The sequence below is a fragment of the Brassica oleracea genome, chromosome C8 (genome assembly GCF_000695525.1).
Source record: "Brassica oleracea var. oleracea cultivar TO1000 chromosome C8, BOL, whole genome shotgun sequence".
In the NCBI taxonomy this organism is placed as follows: domain Eukaryota; kingdom Viridiplantae; phylum Streptophyta; class Magnoliopsida; order Brassicales; family Brassicaceae; genus Brassica; species Brassica oleracea.
This window is the reverse complement of record NC_027755.1, coordinates 24,370,242-24,377,425: the sequence shown is the minus strand read 5'-3', so window position 1 is coordinate 24,377,425 and position 7,184 is coordinate 24,370,242. Positions and strand designations below refer to the sequence as shown.

Sequence of the window (7,184 nt, the reverse complement as noted above, 5' to 3'; positions counted from 1 at the left end):
CCAACCAAGGAGATGCAGTTCCTAACATCAGCTGAAATCTAAGAAAAAAGAGGAGCAGTCAATATTGACTGGAACAGCCTACAATGCCGTGGGAAGCAACCGAACAACTGAAAACTCATAAACCTGATCTGCAACAAATACCATATAATCTCATAGGTGAAGAAGGCAAGAAGAACAAGAGAAAAAATGTGAGTTTTTTTCTGGTGATGGGCAAGAAGAACAAGAGAAAAAATGTGAGTTTTTTTCTGGTGATGGTGAGAAGCATCGCACACCAGAAATGTAACGAAATACATAGACGGTGAGGGCTCAAGTTTAAAATATGGGGAAAGGGCAAAAAACATCTAAAAAATTATAATTTTCAAAAATATGAAAAAAATATAATACAATTTTGACGATGAAACCGTTAATCTTAGAATCAACAAATGCGTAGATGCAAAGTTATTGAAATTCAATATTAGTTTACGTTAGAGGCTCATTTGACTACTAAGAAGTACTATACACACAACAACACATTATTAAAAAAAAAACGCAAAATATATTAACTTATCACCTACTACATAACAAACTAAAAACATCAAATAATGATCTTAACAAATAAAAACGATAACATAACTACATTATCCAAAAAAAATCATGCTCTTAGCAATAATAAAACAATATTCCGCGCGGAGCGCGGACACCCCCCTTGGACTTAATTTTGTCCTTTGTCTTGAAACTTTTTCGAGCATCTACAGCTTCTGTGTATAAGAAAGAAAAAAACACTTCAATTATACTGAAAAAAAATGATAAAAAACATCATGAGGGTTTCAAACAAACCTGAAGGCATCACCGTCTCTCCAGATTTTGACTTTCTTGAGTTTCACTATTGTTCTTATTTGATTCCATGTGAGCGAGAACTCCAACAAATGTCCAATCTAAAACAGTTTCAGGTTTTGTTGTCAACAAGAAGAGAGTCTCGACAATCTTTCTGTTTTCTCTTAGAGATGCAACTTCTAATGGCTTTTTCTCTTCTTGAAAATCACAGCCATATGACGATTTGTGTTCATCACTAAAAAGCTGATTGTTATGTTGAGGTTACCTCGTCTTTCTGATTAAGATCACCTCCAGCTTTAAGTAAACAGTTGATTAACTCAAGATCTCCAATATCAGCAGCAAGGCACCATCAAAAACATCAAGCTTTGGACAGCAATTTTTTAGCAACTCGATTCCCCCTAGTGATAAGCAAAACAGAACATTTGTGAGCTTGGAAAGTGAAATGAAATAAGCAACAGACTAAGTAAAAACAAACTTGTTAGTGCTGCATGATTCAATGAAGTAGCTCCTATTTCTTCTTAGAGAATGACTTATGGGATTTTGTTCGGTGGGACTATTCATCTCAAGCAACGAAGAGATTTATTAGCGAAGCTTCAGTCGGTTACGTTGGAGGATGTTAATGCTGATTTATTTCGAGAGAGTGGGAGTAGCTGAGCAAAAGACGTAACGCTTGGACTAATGTATACATAACTGAAGTGTTACATAGATGAAGGTGGAGGCGGAGAGATGTGAAGAGATACGGCACAGCCTGCAGCGCTAAGACGAAGCAAACCCTAATTAAAACATAGAATAGTTTTTTAATAGATGTAACTTGTGACTAACAAAGGCGTGAAATACTTAAAATTAAAGTGATCACACGTGGAGTCTTTTGCCCTTGTGCTCTTGCTGACGTGGACACAGGAGAAGAGAGGTAAGTCTCCTTTATATATATAGATATATAGACATGTCAATTAGGGCCAAAGCCCGTAGCCCGAGCCCGCCCAGCCCTAAAAATTACCGGGCTTGGGCTTAGCTTTATAAGCCCAAAAAAAATTAGGCCTTTCGGGCAAAGCCCATTTGGGCTTTGGGTATTTTGGGCTTAAGTCCGTTTGGGCTAGGGCCGGCCCGAAAACCCGAAATTTATATTTTAGCGTAAATATTATCCTTCTTTCTTGTAATCGAAACTATTATTAGTATTGATATATTATTTTAATATTTTTATCTAAACTCTAATAAAGCAAATATAAAAGTTTTTAATGCACTTTATTGTTTCATCATTACAAGTGTTACATTTTAAATTTTACAAAAGTACATTCTTCTTTCATGTACAACATGTTTTTATTTTCAAAATATAAAGTATAAAACGTTTGACCATGTTTATCATAAATTTTGTTCTCTTATATTTTTTGTTTTAATTGATATTTGATTATTTAAATCTTATTAAATTTGGTTTGTGTATAAAATGTTTTTAAAACATACGAAAAAATAAAAAATTTGTGATAGACAAGAAAATTTTAAACTCACTTTATACTTTTTTTATTTTTTAAAAATGAAACTCTTTTTTTAATGAAAATTCACATGTATTAAAACGATGGAAATGACAATGACAAATTATTTTTCGAAAAGCCCACAAAAGCCCGAAAAGCCCTGTAGCCCTATAAGGGCCAGGCCGGGCTTTGAATTCTAGGCCCAAATTATTTTCGGGCCGGGCCGGGCCGGGCTCAAATATTTACGGGCTTAGCGGGTTTGGGCCGGACCGGGCCGGGCCAGCCCGAATTGACACCCCTATAGATATATAAGATATGATTATGTCTTCCACTATCCCAATAAAATTCAGTTAAATTACTGTCTGCTAGCAATTGGTATTTTTCGACGCTCTTTTTCAAATAATAATAATTAATTACACTAAACTTTTTTAACATGATTAAGTACGAATCTACTATATGATATAAGAACAATCAAGCAAAGTTGTGTTTCTCATACTTACAGAGCTCAAAGATCTTACTACATGGGTTCTCTCGACTTGCCTCACGCTTCATCATTTAAGGTTTTTTCTCTAATATTTTTTCTAATTCTTACAAAATTCAAATCAGTTAATCAGCGTGATAATAAATACATGTTTATATTGTGTAATCAGGGAGGAAGTGAAACATTTCTTCGTGATGTGCTTCAAAGTATATATACTTAAAACGTACTTGAGGAAGAATCCGATGGCCAAGACGGTATGGGAACTAGTTCAGTCTGTGGACAATGAAAAGATCTCCTACGACCACTTCTTTTTCGGGACATTCAAGGTACTAATTTACAATTCAAGAATTGGTTTAACCGTTTAACTAACCATGCGCATGCCCGGCTCTGTCTTAAGCCCAACAAGTTGGTTTTTTACACATCAAAAGATATTAAGAATGTTTTCAAAAAAAGAAAAGAAGATGTTAAGTATTTAAGGGCATCATTTTGGAAATTATGGTTATGAGTTATGACTAAGATAAATTGGCTTTCAAACTTCCATGGAGTATAAACTTTCATGGAGGGTCCATTGTGCTTGTTAGTAGGCTACAATTTGTTTTTCTTCCTTTAGCTACAATAAGGAGTGTTCTCTCTAGGCCTGGGACGGATCCACATATCCGGATCCGTCGGATTCGTTAGTTTAATATCTGAATCCGGATTTGTGGCTTCTGGATATCCGGATCCGGATTTGTGGCTTCTGGATATCCGGATTTTAGATATTCGTCTAGATATTACATTACTTCCGCATATCCGGATCTGGATCCAGATCCGAAAAATAATTAATTTTTTTATAAATTACTAAATATTTTAAATAATACTTAAATCAAATATTTATTTAAGATTTATTTATATATGTGTGTGTGTATAATATTTTAAAAATTAAAATACAATATTATAAGACTAATTTATGTATAAATATTAATATATCAAAAATAAATATCAATGAAATTTCAAAATTTAATATATTTTAAAAATACGGATCCGGATATCCGGATCTAAAAGTTAAGATATCCGGATCTGGATTCGGTTTTGACAGATCCAAGATCCGAATTCAGTTTTGACGGATCCAAGATTTTACTATTTAGATTCGGATCCGGGCACTCCGGATATCCTATTGTCGGAGCGGATCTCGAATCGTTTTTGTTTATTTCAAGTTCTCTCACTGATTTTGTTTATTTCTTTGGGTGTGTTTTAGGTTGATGGTTATGGGATAGAATCTTTGTCGAGCTTTTTCATGGATTATGGATATAAAATTGGAGGCAGACTTGAATTTCCAAAAAACAAAGTACAACTTGTGTGGCTTTCTCCTCCGGATATTCACGTCCCGGGTGATGGTCACGGTCTAGGCAATGGCCCTTTGCCCCGGCTTGTTATAGCTGAGCTTCTTGTGGACGAACTAAGCCCTGAATCACAGGTATGGATAACAACGAACATAATGTTGTCATTATGAGTCTTCAACGTATCTAATTTGTGGTTATACATGATTTTTTTGACATTTTCCAAATGTATGGTTAATTAGGAGATAATAAGGAAGTATTTGAAACCAGAAGGTGGTAAGCAAGCGATTCTTTCAAGTACTTTGGGGTCTTTAATTTGGGAAAAGCCAACATCCGCCGACTTTAATCAACTTGTCAAGTATATATCAGATAACTTCTTAGACATTAATAATATATAACTTTAATTGGTGGTTATAGAGCTGATCAGTGTTTTAATTGTATGTATCTCTTATATACTAAAGCGCAAGTCGTCTGGCGAATAAAATACTGACATGTGGCATTGGTTTAAAATATAAATTTAAAAAATGTAAATACAAAAGTGCAAATACAAAGATCTTTTAAAGAAACCGTTTATCTATTCAAATAACTGAATTTTATTATCTTCTTTTCCTAAAAAATTAGACAAAATAAAAATCTATATTATCTCTCCCAGTACTTCATGATCTCAAAATCTCTGAACCGTTAGCCTTTCTCTTTATAAGACTTGACTCACGAGTCATGTTGCTATAGATTCTTCTCAACAAGCAATCGCTTCATTTAATCTTTCTATGAGAATTTTATGAAGTTTTTATTTCTAACAAGACAGATGAATGACTTCTAGCGATTGTATCAACACTGTCAAGAATACAGTTCTATATGTCTGGGTTGACATGGGCTCTGGCCAAACGGCAGCACAACAATACTCTTCGAAAACGTCTTAACAACGTTGGCGGATGAAAGTTAAAATCCAGGTTAGTGAGACTAAATAGTAAAATAAGTCTAAACTCTTTAATATTCAAATCATTATTTATGTCATGTTGCTCGAAAGTTTAGTAAGGAGTAACATACACATTGGTTTTTATTTTTCTTATATAATGTCACCTAATTTTGTAGACTAAATATACAACCAGAAATGAAGAAAGATATAGAGAAGAACTAAAAACTACAACAGATAACATCAGTTATTCTACAAAAATATAGTCAACATTTTTTTTTACAAGAGCCTAAAATTCATATCTAATACTCATATTTATTTTACCTTTATATTTTGGGTCTATACTGAAGTGTCGTAAAATATAAACTAAACGGTAAATTTTTATTCTTAAGTTTATCACTAAGTCTATTGAAATAACGTTTCTTTTTGTTGTAAGTTTTACATATTATATTTTAAAAATATGTGTACATAGGACAATGCCCGTGCTATGCAGGGGAGAGTATACTAGTTGGATATATTCTACAAACAAAAAATATTCTCTTTCATTCTTTTTCATTTTATTTACTTTTTGAGATATCTTCACAATTTTACCATTGGAATTAATTTATCTTATAAATACAACCTCAATTACTTTGATTAGCTCTAGTAGCAAAAAGACAATCAATCGCACAGCGTTACGGGTGACGACGAAGTCGATTCGTTCGTGGTAGTCAGAATCCACCCCTTCGGGAAAATCACGGTTAGTTCGTGTTCTTCTTCTTTGCCGTCTTCTTTTACCGTTGGTTTCGTTCTAAATAACCACATCAGAAAACATGGAAAACATCGAAAACCCTAGCTCCTTATTATTATGTATTCAACCGAATGTTTGTTTGATGTATGTTATAAGTTTGATCTGGTTCGATGGAGCTTTAAAAACCTCTCTTCACTTGTTAGAGATTTTTTTATTACGTTAGGTTAGTTAAGTCAAACTAATACTCTCTCTGAAACTTGTATTTTCAATATTTTGTTATGCAGAATAGTTTTGTTTAGATCGACAAAACATGGTTCGTAAACTGAAAGCGAGTCAGGCTTGTCCCACGTTGACAAAAGATGCGATAAGCCAATTACCTAATGATTTGACATGCCAGATACTTTCTCTTCTCTCCACAAAGGAAGCTGTTAAGACTAGTGTTTTGTCTACTAGATGGAGACATCTTTGGCTTTCGCTTCCTTGTTTGGAGTTAAAATCCAGGGAGTTTTTAGATCTCAAAAACTTTACGAGTTTCGGCGACAGATTCTTCGATTCCACTAGGGTTTCATGCATACAGGAAGTCAAGTTAACGATTCATAAAAAAGACGTTAGTGATGGTTATTTTCTCACGTCATGGTTTGATGCTGCGGTTAAGCGTAAGATCCAACATCTACATGTTGGTTCTTACTCTTACGCAGACCGTAGATTTAACAAGATGCCGCAGAGAGTTTATAACTGTGAGACACTGGTATGCTTAAAGCTCTTTCAGGTGACCTTGTCTGATGCTGAGTTTGTTTCCTTACCTAGCCTGAAGACTATGCATTTAGAATATATCGAGTTTCCTAATGAGGCAACTTTTGAGACGCTTGTCTTATGCTCCCCCGTGCTGGAATGTTTAAAGATTGTCGTGGCTAGTGACGATGAAAAAGTATTTCGGGTGCACTCTCGGTCATTGAAGAGGCTCACTTTCGAACGAGTTTCTCCTTTCCTGTTTGATTCAGCAGGAGTTGTTATTGATGCTCCTCGTCTATGCTTTTTGAGCATCAACGATAACATATCAAAAAGTGTCATAATACACAAATTGGAGTCCAACGCCGTCTTACAAATGTCTCTCCTCGGTATCATCTGTTTGGAAGAATTTGATGATGAGTTTTTCGACGATATTTATGAAGTAATCGTTTCATCGAAGATAAGTAACATCCACAAGTTTCTTCATGGGATCTCGATGGCTAGGAGTATGAAAATATGTAGAGGCACCTTAAAGGTATACACATTTTTTTTTTGGTACTGATATACACTGATGCACTTTTTTTTTGAAACACATACACTGATACACATATGTTAAATGTTGGTATAGGACATGTGCATTTTCTATCATAAAATCTTCTCACCCACGTTCTTTTTTTTTTCATTTTGGTTCCAGATTATGTGTCACTACTCGAAACTCGAACCGTTTCCTCAGTTT

The 7,184-nt window shown here is 34.4% G+C and overlaps 1 long non-coding RNA gene and 1 pseudogene across 1 annotated transcript; one reads left to right on the top strand and one right to left on the bottom strand.

The window, feature by feature from the left end:
* Window positions 1-757: 757 nt before the first annotated feature.
* Window positions 758-1,584, bottom strand: LOC106311001. The gene is made up of 3 exons (XR_001263903.1): window positions 1,289-1,584; window positions 1,079-1,211; window positions 758-914 (listed from the first exon to the last, which is right to left on the bottom strand). It is a non-coding gene; the product is annotated as an uncharacterized LOC106311001 (long non-coding RNA).
* Window positions 1,585-2,800: 1,216 nt separating this feature from the next.
* Window positions 2,801-7,184, top strand: part of LOC106310893 — a 5,795-nt pseudogene continuing 1,411 nt past the window's right edge.